Source organism: Argopecten irradians, chromosome 13 (assembly GCF_041381155.1).
Source record: "Argopecten irradians isolate NY chromosome 13, Ai_NY, whole genome shotgun sequence".
NCBI classification, from domain to species: Eukaryota; Metazoa; Mollusca; class Bivalvia; order Pectinida; family Pectinidae; genus Argopecten; species Argopecten irradians.
In genome coordinates this window covers 34,774,065-34,789,604 of record NC_091146.1, presented here as the reverse complement: position 1 = coordinate 34,789,604, position 15,540 = coordinate 34,774,065, and the positions used below count along the sequence as shown (strand labels likewise).

Genomic DNA, 15,540 nt, shown 5'->3' with positions numbered 1-15,540 from the left:
TTGATGGATTGCTATTTCAGAAAAAGATTTCAATTTTCCCAGAAAAAATGAATGAAAGTGTCTACACGCAGAAAAACAGGGTTTACATATGATATATTATGTATACTACAAAATTCTGTTTCCATTAAATACATTTATTTAGGTTTGTTTATGAAAAGGTGAAACGAGAACGAATTGTAAAATGGATGAAAGTGAGTCAGTAATTTATCATTCTGATGGACCATACAGACTTCACACTTCACCCTGGTTTTAATCCTGTAATCCAGATTCTTCATTTTGTATAACTATAATTTGATGTAAGGATGATATATATCTATGATGTATACACATTAATATATATATATATAAAAAACATTTAAAAAGCTGTTAATAATATCGTTTGTAAATCATTTTTATTCATACAATATGTTTAAATTATGTTTAAAGTACTCCACCGCAAACAGAGCATAAAAGATAATCATTATTTGAAAATATAATTAACAAAACAATAATGTAAAATAATTTATGTTGCTTTTGGTGCATGCGCAATCAGCACTCTATTTCATATAGGACATAGTGCCAGAGATTTTTCATGACACAATTTATTACTTTTAATAATCTTATCTTGAAGTAAAATGAGAAGCTCAAACTTTTCAATGATGGCGATGGTGTAAAATATGTAAACTTTGCAGATGAAGAAAAATACTAAATCGTCTGATCCTGTTTTGAAAGAGAAAAACACATTTGTCAGCGGTGGATCATCTTTAACTTTCAATCATTCGTATTCCGTTAATGTTGGTCACGAGGGATCCATGATGCAGAAAAAGGGGATGATACAATGTCACGAGTCTGATATAATGTACCCTCATCAATGTAGTTTAAAGTAAACTTCAAAAAGCTTTCTGATGTAAACACTTAAGATTTATGAAGGGATCGGCTACTTTGCGTTAGACCAGAACTAGCCATGTATGTCTCGATGTATCATCTATATTTACTACCGAAAGCGCACGATCTTTTATCGGAAATCGGCGGTGTAATTTATGTTTAACCATATGTCTGTTACTTTACTCGGAATGTCTGTTACTTTACTCGGAATTCAAAATCTAATGATAGTTTTTATGCTTCAACAAGAAAGTGACTTTCGTTTAGTTATATCAAATTGAAAATTATTATTTGTAGATGAGCATCAATAATCAATATATAGAGGATCTTACACTCGTGGCTATGTGATACGAAATTTATCAAACGGGTTCAATGATTTGATATGCCACGAGCCTCTAAACGAGTGGCATATCAGATTATCTCACGTGTTTGATTTTCATATCACATAACAGGGGCGTAGCTTGCTCTATAAAAAAGCCCGGGCTTGCACACAAAAAGCCCTAGTATGAGTTATTCACACATACAGATAATTCTATTATCTCATAACTTTTATCAGGAGAAATAAAGTACGAGTGGTTTAGCTGATCTACTAGGGACTTCCCTATCTACAAGTGATCTCCCCTTTTTACAATTGACCTCCCCTATCTTAAATGATACTGTAGATCAAGTTTCTTTCGCAGTTTCTAAATTTCGCGACTTTCGTTTTGAAACATTTCCGCAGAGATTAAGTTTCGCGTATTTAAGATTGAATGGAAAATACCATTGAGTTTAATTGTGTAAGAACTGTGATGCTTCACCGCCGACAGAGCATGAACGTTACTCATTATTTGAACTGTGGAAGATTATCAATATTGGGGGAGATTTACTTTGACGAATTTGTCTTTATCGCGAAATTTACGAAAATAAATCGCTCGCGAAGACGATTTCATTTAGCGGAACATTTAGGTTTGTTGGAACGGGTTCGGTAAATAGACTAGTATGCATTACCCAATATACCACATTTCTCAACACAATTGCACTAAACTACTGCAAATAGGGTCCAGAATGAAACCATGCAAAATAATTACATTTAAATATTTCGAAAAAAAATATTGGGAAAAAGAAACATTTATGATAGTTTGCAACATGTTTTGAACAATATTATCACACTTTGGAAAAGTGTGATAAAAAATCCGTTATATTGGTTTTGACATGGAACTCTATTGCGAGAAGTGCCAGACAAAGCGGTCCATGCGAGCGAAACGTCTTATAATTCGATTTAATGGAGCGTCGCGTTCGTCCCGAACAGCTGGACGTTCCGCCGAATGGAGCACACTTTTAGATTATAGTCACTGGGCTCATCAACTGAAAATGATGTTTTATAAAGGCCTGTAGCTATATGTTTTAAATGCCCTGACCCAGTAAATGTACAAGTACACAGGAAAAAAAGCTATATATGGTATTCGGGGAATTTGATCGATGTTGACAGGTCGTTGAGTGACGTTACGCTTCATTGACCACTATCAACCCGATCCAGCTAGGGTCAGATGTGTATACAATGTACAGGTAACTATTTAGAAGGGTCCTAAAGACGACGTGAACAATACGAACTGACAATTTTCAGGTCCTGTGGGTTTTTTTGTCATCGGAAAGTATTATAAAGAATTTTAAATATCTACATTTTGTTACATAGATATATTGAACAAATGTATTTATTAAAAAGCCAACTCGTATTGCAGAAGAAAATGTGACTTGATTGATTAATTAATTAATTAATTAATTAATTAATTTCTTGAAATATCTTATTTGTTGAGTGAACAAGGGGTATCGATGACCGAAAAAAACCCACCAAATCAACAAAAACCAAATAAACAAACAACAACAACAACAACAACAAAAAACACAAAAAATATAATAGAAATATATACATTTATTGAAATAGTACACCCATATTAAAGAAGAAAATAATAGACTTAAATAATTAAAAAAACCCATCTTATTCGTTATAAATAAATCAACGAAGGGTGTTGACGACCGAAAAAAAACGAGAAAAAAAATTGTTACCACCACACAACAAAATTTTTTACATGTACATTTATTGAAATAGCACCACACTTCACATCTAGGAACAGTTCTAAGAGGTAATATAGTTATATATGGAAATTATGTATATGGTAGAAACAAATATAGAATGTTACATAGCTGCAGGAATGTTACATGCCCTTTCGATGCTATATTTGCATTAATAAATAACTTAAGATTCACCTGTCCACTTAATTACCTGTACATAATATATATATATTCATCAACTACTTCCTTATAGAAAATATACACACATTCTGTATTAGTTGAGCTGAAGTGTAGGCACTGAGGTATGATCGGTATTGTTTGTTTGTCTACTGGTTATTATGTTAAGAATTTTTATATTTTACCTTATGCTTCCTTCTCGCTCCTCGATCGATCTATGCTCACTGGCAGACATAACTAGTTTCACAATACAAATGTAGCAATTACAAAAATTATGAATACTATACACGTCTTTTTGTCTTTTACTTGTAGCTTGATTATCCACCAGTGTTAAAGCAACCACGTGCAGCTCACAAAACTACATTACAGTTTATGCATGCCATTTAGAGGAAAATGTTGCGCCAATATCAATAGAGGAAAAACTGACGCTGAAGAAATTATAGTTACAGGAAAATGGGATGCCGAAATCGTTAAAGATTTAGAGAGAAATGGGACGTCGATTTCATAAATGCTTAAAGAAAAATATGACGCCGACAATAGTTTCATAGTTTTAGATAAATATTGTGCTCTAGCAATGAAATTAACGGCTATATTTTCTTCTTTGGACACGCAGTTGTAATTAAAGTGCATACTTAACCGATTCGGTTTTTGAAATAAAACTTTCAAATAAGATTGATAAATCTGTAAATTCCCAAAATATGATAACTTAAACAATAAACAATACTTATCATTTAAGCATTAATGTCACTATTTTTTAACTTCATCGTTTGAAAGAAATTTTGTTTGTAAGTTTAAGTGACATCAATGCTTTTTTTTCTAAATAATATGCAATGTAGTAATCGTCTCTTTAACGCGGGCCGCTTATATTTTTGTTTTCCACGCACGCAATCATGATAATCGTCGGCCTTGGATATTGTTCCGAGTCACAATGCGTTCTTACGTATGATTTTTACATATAGAATCCCCGTAGTATGAAGGAGTAAAGAGTCTGCCCAAGCAGAAAGGGGGGAGGAAGGAAACAGAAGGGTGGGAACTCGGAAAATTGGTTTTATTTAGTATGAAAATTAGTCCTTAAATAAAAGTTAAGGACAAGCCCCAAGTCATAACTGATGAGCCGCCAACAACTGGATAAATTAAATCAGTTGACTGACCACGCCAAAAGGCAGACAGACATTTCTTATTTCGTTTCTCCAGCGTCGTCCTGCTGACCCTTTCCGAGATCCGAGTACCATCGCCCCCCCCTACAAAGCTCGGACATGATTCATTCTCCGCAGCAAAATGTCAAGGAAGGGAACTCCTAATTGGGATCGGCGAAAAAACCACGAATAAACAGCCTACATTCCTCTGGCCCAACCGAAGGGCACGAAGTGTTACAAAGCATATCACTTCCTCATACGATTATGTTTAAGAAAAGAACCAGAGGAAACATCCACCAGAAGAAAAACGACTATTTGGTTGTCTCAGGCCCACAGGGGCGCTTCAGAAGGAAGGGAGCAATGATGGCAAAACTTCTGTAGAACCCTGCCCACCAGGTTGAGATGGAAGGTGAATGCATAAGCCTGCATCCCCTCCCCAATCCAGGAGATAGCGCGTCAACCGCCCCAGCCAAATTGGTCTGGCACCGCGATGAGAACAAAGGTTCTAATTCTGTCAGAAACAGGATGGCGGCGCCTGGGAGAGAGTATCCGCCCAGAACATTCAAACCCTGCTGCCTGGAAGATTGCTTGGACTAAGAATAGTCAACTGGCCATTTCCTGACAGGAGAAGAATGCAAGCGAGGGCACAACAGGACGTGGGACCCTTGTCCCCCCCTGTCTCCTCCAGATACGCGGACAACTGTTGAGGTTGTTCCGTACACAAACCACCTTGGAATAGCAGAATCTTTCTCGAAAAAGCCTGCAAAAGCCAACCATTAACAGCCCTATCTCCAGCTCATTGATGTGCTCGGAGAAGCTGATCCCCCAGACCATTCCCCGGACCCTGCGGGCTCAATGGCCATTCGAGGTAAGGCCCCCCAACCTGTCATGGACGTCTGTCCGTTGTACAATGGTCATGGTTGGGAGCTGGCTTGGACATACGAAACCCCCTGTAGGAACATTGTCTTTGAGAGTCCCACCACCGTGCAAAACTCCTTCACGGACTGGTTGAGAGGAAGCCAAAGCCTTCCCATTCCCTGCTGGCATAAAAGGTGGAAGGGCAATGCCCTGGAACCGTGTTGTAAAAACGGTTTCCAGGAAGACAAAGTCGAGGGGAAGGGTGAGACCTCGGACTTCTCTCTGAAGGAATGAAGCCGACTTTGAGCAAAAGTTTTCAGGACCAAGACGGGAGTTCCGGCACCAAATGATTCCCGCACTAGGTGGAGCATGAAGGGAATCGTCGAAATAGATGTGAACATTCTATTCCCCTGGAGTCAGGACCAGAACCCCACGACAAACTGCAGCAGCTTCCATAGGAGCTCTTCCCGTTGCAAGTGGAACGGAGGAATTTACCGTGCCGGACTTCTTGATGGGAATGTGGAAGTAGGCATCCTTCAGATCTACTGAAAGTAGCCACACATCCCCTCTCTCACCGATAGATATGATGCTCGTGGAAGTCTCCATCTTGAAGTGAGGAGAATATACGTGCCTGTTGAAGGCAATTAGATCTTTGATGGGACGGCCAAGCTCCGGACTTTTTTTCCGAAACCAGAAAACATTTGGAAATAAAAGCTAGGCCACCTCCTCGACGCCGCCTTTTAAAAGCATGGTCCCTTACTTCCTCCATGGATGGCAAGTGCCTTTCTGGATCCCCCGGGGAGGGGAAGAAGATAAGGTCTGATCGCATCCCGCCAAGTGGGGAATGGCCCAACCCCTCCTCTGACCACACAGACAAGGGCCATGTGTCCTCTGTGATTTCCTTTCTCCACTTGGGGAGGAAGAAGGACAGACGACCTCTCTCAGGAAGATCGGGGAACGAGGGCGGGGGGGGTGGGGGGGGGAAGATCGAGACCCTTCCTGGCGGTGGGAGGAAGAATCGCTTCTAACCCGAAAAACTGGAAATCTGCGGGAGAAGGACCGGAATCTAAAATCTGGATAGAGGAAGCGGAGTCCTCCAGAAACAGGAACTCCCCTCGTCTGGAAAATGCAAAGGAGAGGGGAAAAGTAAAAAGAGTCAGGAAACTCTTCTTCTACCCCCAGGAGGGTTCTTGCCCTTCTTAGACCCTTCCCCCTGTTTGACGACACAGGGCGGGTTTTAGTTTTTTCAACACAGAAAAAACGCGCTAGCCAACATGGACATTGGCGAGCAATGGACTCCTGTTTAAAGACGCCAAAGGATCTCAATATGCCATGTTCAGGGGCAGAGGGTATACTCTGTCCGTGAATGTCGGCCTGCTCTGTCTCAGATAGCCGACTCATTACCCTATATAGACTATCAGAAACGTCGGATTTTCACTTCTCCATAACTCTGAAGGACTGCGGCAGCTGGCCAGAATGACACAATAGTGCGGGCGATCTGAACCTTGAAGCAGATTCCGGGCATGGATGATGCGGAAGGTCGGCATTAAGGGCCCGCATCCCCCAGGAAAAACTGCTGGGATTCCACCTCTCTTCAACCTGAGGATCTGGCATCAGACAAACCCACAGATTGGTCAATATCATATAGTAGTATGAAGGAAAAGGGGAGAGACCAATACCCCAAGGGTTCCAAGTAAGCCATGGGGGTGTCCCCGAATCTGGCCCAAACTGGCCTGCCTGAGAACTGGGGCTGGCCAAGCATGTAAAGTGCCTGCTGAAACGGATTAAGGCCAGGGGGAGAATAGGATTTACGGCCGAAAATAGGATGGCCCCCTGGGAAACAAAACCGAGCCAGGCACCACTCAGTATGTGGGAAGTCCCTGAACCCCAAACTCGGGACCGAATCCGGCATAAATATTGATTTTCGTAACGCGGGCCGCCTTATGTTTCCCAGCGTCGTCCTGATTTCCACGCATTACAAAGCAATGCTGCAAAATGCAACACGAACCTACATTGTTAACATAGATTTACACTAGGAATCAATTGTTTGGTGTTGTAACTTCATGGATATAGATGTTCCAGTGTTACAAATGTTGTTGATTAACTTTAAATCGTGTGTTTCGGAAACAAAATGTACCTTTATGTTAGTTTCATTTTCGTGTCCATTTTTTATGTCATTATAATACGTCTTTTAGTATAATACAAAAAATATAATATTTGAAATATAGTGCTTTTAAATATCATAATATTTAACCTAAAATTGCTTAACCCAAATGCATCTGGTAAAAGTCATATAATATTGTTTCATGAATACATTTGTTAAACAGATAACGTTTTAAGATTAGCCAAAAACCTTGTATATCACAACACTAGCATTACGAAAGCCAAAACGTAGCTACCATTGTCACTACTTCAACGCATTTTTTCATCCCTATAGATAAATATCGACTCTTCTCGTTCAAAGGAAGGGTTATTTCATTATCACATTTCAGGGGGTTAGTCACGAAGTAGGTAATAAATAACATTTTTATTGTAGCACTACACTGTAAAATACAGCAGCCATGAATTTATCGGAATTTTACTGCTATACAGTACATGAAAAATTCATCAGGCGTATGATTAAGTATTAAAAAGACAAATAGGTATGTTATAAATAATCAAGAGGACAGACATTCCACATTGTAACAGGCAGTTGTCTGACCTTAACATATATAGAAATATATATCTTTTATATATCACAGCATCACTATATACTGTGAACCAACTTGTTTTCGAGGCTACTTTATTTTGCGATTTCCATTTCAAAACAAGTTTAGCATTAAGATTAACATTCTCGGATTTTAAAACCATTGACTGTCAGTATCACATCCTCGGTAACCCAGGCGATATATACACTAACGTTAATATCCCCTGGGAGCAATCGCGACCTTCATCTCGAACTCCTGAATAATTAATGAGGCATTTTCATTGGTTCCGTCACGCACACCCATCGCATAATTTGACCAATCACATTAGACTTAACAAAACCGAATAGGTAGTATAGAAATAAAGATGGCGTCGCCCTTTCAGTTTTCGAGTGTATTGGAACGATTTGCCATTCCGGTACTAAAAGAATTTCAAAAGAAAAGTTTTGAGGCTTTATTGGAAGGAAAAGATGTTTATCTGTCGGTGAAGACAGGTGGGGGTAAGAGTCTGTGCTATCAGGCCTTTCAACAATTATGGACAGAAAAGAATGACGGAGATTCAAATTGTGCAGTGTTGGTTATTTCACCACTTGTTTCAATAATGAAAGAACAGAGCGACTTTTTAGAATCTCGAGGCTTTCGGGCCACTTACATTGGGAAGGACTCGTCGGAAGATAATGACATTTCACAAAGTTGTCACAGAAGCGGCATGTCTTCATGGGCGCAGCCATTGATATCCATAAATATTTTCCCTCCAAGCCTGAAGAGTTCTCATTTTGAAAAAGTTATGTTGATTGGTTTCTATTTATAGAATGACGTCATTGAAACGAAGCTATGAGATCGAGTACGCCCACGGGTTGATAAGTGTAGCGCGATCACCTGTGGGTCTCCGACGATGTCAGTATCAATGACCTAAATGTAAGTTCGCGGAGATTTTTCTTTTCATTTCTTTTAATTTGGCAATGATGTTAAGGACACCATTAAAATATTTCGTTCCCTATAATTCGTCAACGATGTAAGGGACATCATTAAAATGTCTCGTTAGCTTTAATTCGTCAACGATGTAAGGAACATCAATAAAATGTCTCGTTAGCTTTAATTCGTCAATGATGTTAGGATTACAATTAAAACTGTTTCATTCCTTTTAACTTGTCAATGAAGTTAGGGACACCATTTAAATGTTTCATTCCCTTTAATTCGTCAATGATGTTAGGAACATCATTAAAATGTCTCGTTAGCTTTTATTCGTCAATGATGCCAGGGACACCATAAAATTGTTTCATTCCCTTTAATTCATCAATGATGTTAGGGACACAATTAAAATGTCTCGTTCCCTTTAATTTGTCAATGATGTTAGGGACATCATTAAAAAGTCTCGTTCCTTTTAAGTTTTCAATGATGTTAGGGACACCATAAAAGATATTCCCTTCCCTGTAATTCGTCAATGATAAAAAATGTTTTTTACATAGTGTTAATATTTATTCTGAAATGAATGTATCTATCTTAAAGCTACCCTGCATCAACAAAAATACGTTTTGAATCAATGTACATCATTTTTTAATAAAAGCTTGGGAGATATATTGTTTTTAAAAGTTTACAGTCATTTATGATAAAAAAAAACGAAGCCTTCTAAGTGTAACCACTGATGTATGAACTGCAATACAACATGCTTCACGTGACTGACGAGGTTCGTGTCAAGTACAACAAAAGTCATTTGTAAAGTAAATGTGTGAACGACACGGCTGACTGGCTTATGTGTCATTTATTATCATCGCTTGGCCGGGACGTGTGGGGAAGAACTAATTACACAATTACACTTACTGCAAACATTGATATGTTAGTGTGTTAATATTTTCTCTTAATGAACTTTCAAACTTTTCGCGGTATGATAATCTTTGCGCTGTGCATTAAAAGTAGAAATATTTACATGTATTATAAAATTATCTATCCTGATTTGTTTTACATGTACACGATCTTGGCGTATCTCTGTTTTGAGTTTTGGTCAATATTCACAACGATACTGTATATGGCAAAGTGATCTCCCATCTCCTCCTCCCCCCTCCTCCCTTAACTTCCAATCCCTATTTCTCTTCCCTCCCCCTTTTATTTATTTTTAATTGAATATGTTTGGTATCCGTCAGTATGAAGTATTGTATAAAGTATTACTTCATCAGAATAAAGATTTGTATGAATGTGGGTGTGTTTGATTGTTGATGTTATGTCTTAATATCATGTATGTTTGAAAAAGAAATAATACTAATCATAACAATAATAAAATATTCTTGTGTAAAGGTACGTACTACAGCTGTTCGTGGTTAGATGACTTCGCGGGAGATTAAATGATTGCAGATTTAGCGGCAATATCTACCCAACGATTAATTTTACTTTTACAGTATACTGCATGTCGGAAAGGATGGCCTTACGGAGCATGCTGTGTTGGAAACTTATGAGGATAGCGGGACAAAAATCATTCAGAATAATCATAATCAAGATAATCAAATTATCATTTAGAGCATTATTTTTAAATAGTTTTTTTATTTGTAAACAAGGTAAGTGGGTTTTTTGAGAAATGTTTTGAAAAAAAACCTTTAAAACTGAGAATTTAAATTAAAAATATTGGCCAATAAAAAATGACCCCCCCCCAAAAAAAAAAAAAAAAAAAAAAAGATTAATGGAAAATTAAGCAATAAGTACAAACTCTTTGGAATGACAAAGTTATTTTAATTCTATATCTATCAATTTTGCTTCAGAAGCTATTATTCAATATCTACAGATAATACTTATATCTTAAATGCTTGTATACCTAAGATACCTATATCTATTCGTGGTAAAATGTTTTACATGAAATATTCATTTCTGTAGGAAATGTTTTACATTCATCAAAGTGCTTTCGATCCATGTTTTATCATATCAGTAATTTATTATTCAATTAAATAATGTACGTGGTTGTTATACAGATGCATTTATCCTCTTTAGACTTCTTTACAATAATGATATCTTACATGACGGAATCCCTTCTGAAACATCTAGTTCTGTTTTTGCTGTGGCCTTGAAAAGTCTTTTTTACAAATGTAAATGCTGAATAATTGTTTATAGGCCCAATATAAGTTTTCAGGGTTTTTTTGTAACCACAAACATATACATTCATCGAACTTGATACGAATGTCACGAAAAGAATTTTTCGCGATCTCATGAATGGCACTAATTCGGGAAGAGAAGTGATCGCACAATGTCAGTTTCTAACAATGATATGCTATATAGACAACCTTACCTGTCAAGTTATTCGCGGGTATTTGATTTCGCAGAAATTAATCTGACCACGAGAATAGAGAATTTTACTCCTCGCGAATAAAACTAACTATACAGTACCATCATTGGATGTTGGGTTTCGGTTCTGTTACTTGGTGAAGTTTGATTTCTATTGTTTTTTGTTAATATATTACGCATTTTTCTGTATGCATGTTAATGCTTAAGTATATGATATTTTTTGATTTTTAAAAATATTACTTTTTGTTTTGACATATTATATAATTATATTGTCCATTGTATTGTCCAAGGAAGTATAAATCCTTGTATTGTCTAATTAATAATATATCTTAATTAATTCTAAAATTATGAAAAAAAGTGAAAATGAAATTAACTGTACACAAGAACACGAAAACCTAATCAACGATTTTAATTTCAACATTGTTATTCAATCACGAATAAGATTATTTATAAAGATGGAAAAAAGAGTATAGTTTTATCACTAATCATGTCATCATGAACGCCAAACACTTATCAAACTTCATGCATTATGAATGGAGAAACTGAATATACTGAAAAATTAAAGAATGAAAGAAAAAAAGTAGCAGCGCATTGATTTTTTCAATATTCAAGAAATTATGCATGTAAGAAACTTCATGCATTATCCATAAAATTTCTTTGCAATTGAATAGATACTACTGTTTTAAATTCAGATTTTTTATAAGTGAGTGTGTCATAGAGAGTTCGTGAGGTTTGATGAGAATATGTGACACGACATCGATGATTTGGTATGCCACTCGCGTTCGGAGTAGAATATCATTATATCGGGTTATCAAATCCATAAAGTCCCAGTTAGCAGAACAGAAGACAAGATTAAAAAAAAACCACTTCCTTATCATTCTATCATGTTATTTCATTAATTAAAATTATTGATGATTAACAATATTGATTTTATAATAAGAGAAAAAATGTTGCATTCAGTAACCTTTGTCTGAACTTACCAATAATTTGTCCAAACTTACCTCCCTTGTCCGAAAATTAACAAGATCGTTGTAGGTAACTTTACTGGAAATACGTTGTACATTTCACGTCTTATAATGCAATCGACATAGTTTTTATTAAAGAACTATAGTAAACACATTGGAATAGGAATAATTCATGTATCGCGTGATACCCGATAACTTTTGTGCGGAATTAATATCTACAGTGACGATGGAACGTAATTCATTATAATCTTCCCGCTGAAATGACGTTTGCGCGGGATAATTTCTGTTAGCGTCATTCAGTTACCAATAGAAACGACAGTCTCGCACAAGCGTTATCAATCTCTCCCAGGGTTCATTGCGGTCCCCACAATTTCATCTCTGTAAACGGTCCAGCGAAATTGTGGGGACCGCAATGCACCCTGGGAGAGATTGAAGCGTGGTATGTGTCGTAGTCCCAATTATCGGCAGATTAATTTGATTTATGGCATGCACCCTGTTTGTGAATATTTTGTCGGGTTATGCCTTTTTAAGGCTTTTGTCCAGACAGCCTTTATAAGACGATAATCTACTAATCAAACCAAACGTTTGGAATTCCGCTATTCCTGTATTGATGCCATCGACCAAACTGAGCATTTGTATGTCGTAGAAAGTAAATATAGGATCTTTACCGAATGTTCATTTCATATCAGATTGTATGAAACGAGTCTAAAATGTGTTAAATTTTTACGAGCCCTAGCGAGCTTAAAACATGGAGATGAGTGTCATAAAAATGCCATGAAATGAAGATAAATCGAAGATACTTTTGATCACATAACTATACATTCGAAGAATCTGACGTCAAAATGAATTCCGAAAATCCAGCGGCATCCGCCATTTTGTCTCGACGTCCTCGAAATCCTGACCGTCACGTAATTTTTCTGACGTCATTTTATTGCTTCCTTCATGAATGTTTAGCCAATGAAAAATGCACACAAGATCATATTACTCGAATGACATGTTCACAAATATATTAAACGTGCGAAATCACTGGATTTGAGGCGGATTTTGTGATGAACTATAGATACATAATGGATTATGCATGGTCATTCATTTATGAATACGACGCTATTGTGCTACGTTGCTGATGCATGAATCTATAAGGTGGTTTATTCTTAGGTGAGTTAATGATTCGTGAACCTATACGAAACTTTTGTTCGTTAATAATTTTCAATAAAGTTTGGAATTCGAGAATTTGAATAACCGCAAATACAGCGAAAATATAACTTCCGCGAAAACCCGAATACAGGTTACGTGGTGTTGTTTCATTCTACATATACTTAACACAGAATATAGGTTATCGTTGCGTTGTTTCGTTTTACGTATACTTCATACAGCTTCATTACCTTGTATAACTACTTGGTATGTATAAGATTTATCACGTGTATTTAGTTGCGTGCCCGTGACCTGCATTTTAGTGTTTCATACTAAATTCAATAGCTTGATGTATAATTTTGTGTACGAAAAACAATGCATGTGAGTATACAGAAATTTTCGGTGAATTAAGAATTTAAACTGGTTTCTTTCTATGAGAGTACATTCCTATTTTTGTATCATAGTACCATAGCATAAACATCTATTCAAGTTATATTTATCCTAACCTTTCAATCTTTTTTGTATCAGCTAATCAGAAGCGACGTTACAAATGACGACGTCATTCTTGTTGTGAAAAACCAAAGAAAATGGTCGTTACAAGCAAGGTTATAATATTTCGGGATAAAAATGAAATGGTTTCATAATCAGAATTAAATTTGCACGTTCTAAGCTAAGTACCAGACATTTGTTGTTTTATGGTATAAGACGGAGATAAAAAAAAACATATAAACTAAAATATCAGAGTATTGGTACAAATGGAAAGACAGAATGCATACTGCATATCATTTTGCGTGATTATGGGGTTGGTATGTTTGTTTACTTGGTTGCCAAGCAGTTACAAATATCAATGCAACAGAAATGATATATATATATATTATCCAGTATGGACCTTTGTTGAGGTTAATATGGTATTATATTGCCCTGGTAGAATTTCATAACAACCACAGATGCGTGGAAAACCATGAAAATGCCTTCCCTCTAAATAATTGAATAGCTTTAAATAATAAATAGGCATAATAATATTTCATATTTTGCATAATTAATAAGTTTTCTGTACGAGATAAAAACAAATAAATAAATGAAAGTAAGCAAATGAATAAATGAATAATAAACAAACAAACAAAGTTGTCTATACATACCTGTGCTATATTCGTGTCTATCGCTGTCCGAGGAATGCAGTCACTAAGTGTGTCCTCATCTCACGCCTTTGTGATTCGAGTTTCCATTGAAGACGTCTTCCCTTTAGGCATTAGTTAGGATAACATGGTGTATGATTCAAAGACAGTCCACGAAATGTTCTCTGGCGTAGTCTTATCAATTAACATTAACAATATCACCGACTACAACAGATATTGACAGTCCACAAAGAATTCCCGGGTACAGGGTTATCAAACGTTTTAATGTACTTTGATAATTTTACGACAATGTCGATGGAATAGTGGACTGAAAAATATTCAATGTTGCTCCAAAACGTCGAAAGAAGAATGTTCAATAGATATATATCATCAATCTCAGATGCTATTGATAAAGTCAGAATCAAAAATCCTAAAGAGTTTCCCTAATCTGTCTTTGGTATGCACTGATGGACAGTTCCTTCTCCGCCGGAGCTACCTCTTATATCGTCAAAGATGAGGAATTCTCAATTCATATTATTGGTATAGTCACTGAAGTTTTGCTATCCGAAAAGGTTCATCGGTAGATGTTCTCCTTTCATCAGCGTTCTCAAAGATATAGTTGTAAAGTGAGTCCCATGTGTTTCCAGGGGTTCATCATCTACACAGTCAGTCCGTATGTGTCGAAATGATTAGCGAACCTAGGGACGGCAATGTCTTAAAAGTGTCCTTTCTTAACGTATCCGTCAGATGATCAGATTCACCGATTCTTACAACATACCTGATTGTATAACGCTATTTTGTAGTTCAGACAATACTTACACTATACAAATCATTGACACGTGCTTTGCACAAGGGATCTCCAGCTAAATATTCTGCATTAAAACCACAGAATTATGTTTTGACAACTTGTGTAACCACAAGCAAACGTGCATATAATGAAAAGTCCACTATGAAATATGCATACATTCCAGATATCACATTCATTCATTAGCATCTCGCAATTAAACGAGGCCAGAACGCCCAAGTATGACGTCACAGTTCAAGTGTCTAGCAGACAAATCAAGGTCAACCAAATGCTTGTTGGTTAAGAGAACTTGTGTGTATATTTCCTATGACGGTTTTCCACAGAAGTTAATAAAGGATACACTTTGCGCGAAAATGTATGCACATAAAATTGGTATCAAACAACAAACATGATTTTAATTCAGATCTGATGACTAGAGCGGAATGAACTACTTTAATGATTTAAATCAATGTCCCATTTGGTCGCGGAAAACAATATTTGTCCATATTTGGA

General features: G+C 36.6%; 1 protein-coding gene across 1 annotated transcript in view; it reads right to left on the bottom strand.

Annotated features, from left to right (window-relative positions):
- Nucleotides 1–14,710, bottom strand: part of LOC138306258 (uncharacterized) — a 34,373-nt gene extending 19,663 nt beyond the window's left edge. The window contains exon 1 of the mRNA XM_069246665.1: nucleotides 14,268–14,710. The gene's annotated coding sequence lies outside the window, so the exon portion shown is untranslated. The remainder of the gene's footprint in view (nucleotides 1–14,267) is intronic.
- Between the last annotated feature and the right edge of the window lie 830 nt (nucleotides 14,711–15,540).